Below are 1004 nucleotides of genomic sequence, written 5' to 3' on the forward strand. Positions count from 1 at the left end.
GGGACACGGGGGGACACCAGGGGACACGTGGGGACAGGGAGGTGCTGGTGTGGGTCACAGCTGGGGACAGGGACAATGGGGGGGACACCAGGGGACGTGTGGGGCCAGGGAGGTGTCAGTGTGGGTCACAGGGACACGGGGGGACACCAGGGGACGTGGGGACAGGGAGGTGTCGGTGTGGGTCACAGCTGGGGACAGGAGGGGACACCAGGGGACGTGTGGGGCCAGGGAGGTGCCAGCTGGGGTCACAGCTGGGGACAGGGACACGCTGGCACGGGGACGTGCCACCACGAGGCACAGCTGGGGACAGGGTGGGGACACGTGATGGCCCGGGAGGACGGTGTCCCCTCTGTCCCCCCCCGGTGTCACACCCTGTCCCATGTCACACCACGTCCCCATGTCCTCCCATTGTCCCCGTGTCCCCTGTTGTGTGTCCCCACGCTCCTCGGGTCCCCTTGTTGTCCCCACGTTGCCCCATATCGATGTCCCCAGAAACCTCCTCATGGTCCCTACGTCCCCTTGTTGTCCCCATGACCCTCTCAATGTCCCCTTGGTTCCTCAATGTCCCCTCATACCCATGTCCCTCACACTCTTCCTCCTGTCCCCTTCTTGTCCCCTCACAATGTCCCCATGTCCCCTCGTTAACCCCATAACCCTCTCCATGTCCCCATGACCTCCTCAATGTCCCCATGACCTTCTCCATGTCCCCACGTCCCCTCATTTCCTCAATGGCCCCTCACACCTGTGTCCCCACATCCCTCCCCGTGTCCCCTCCTTGTCCCCATGTCCCTTAAGACCCTCCATCACACGGCCACATCTCCTCCTGTCCCCGTGTCACCTTGTTGTCCCCGTGTCACATCCATCCCCACGACCCTCTCCGTTGGCCCCTCATCTCCTCCGTACTCCATCCCACCTGTGTCCTCACACCTCCCCTTCCCCCGTTGTCCCCCCGATGTCCCCCTCCACCCCCGTGGTGTCCCCGATGTCCCCCCGATGTCCCCTCA

The 1004-nt window shown here is 64.3% G+C and overlaps 1 protein-coding gene across 1 annotated transcript in view; it reads right to left on the reverse strand.

The window, feature by feature from the left end:
* LOC106899175 (serine/threonine-protein kinase MARK2-like) overlaps nt 1–1004 on the reverse strand; it is a 29686-nt gene that overhangs the window by 20620 nt on the left and 8062 nt on the right. The window lies entirely within an intron of this gene.

The sequence above is a fragment of the Calidris pugnax genome, unplaced genomic scaffold (genome assembly GCF_001431845.1).
Source record: "Calidris pugnax isolate Ruff unplaced genomic scaffold, ASM143184v1 scaffold619, whole genome shotgun sequence".
Classification (NCBI taxonomy): Eukaryota; Metazoa; Chordata; class Aves; order Charadriiformes; family Scolopacidae; genus Calidris; species Calidris pugnax.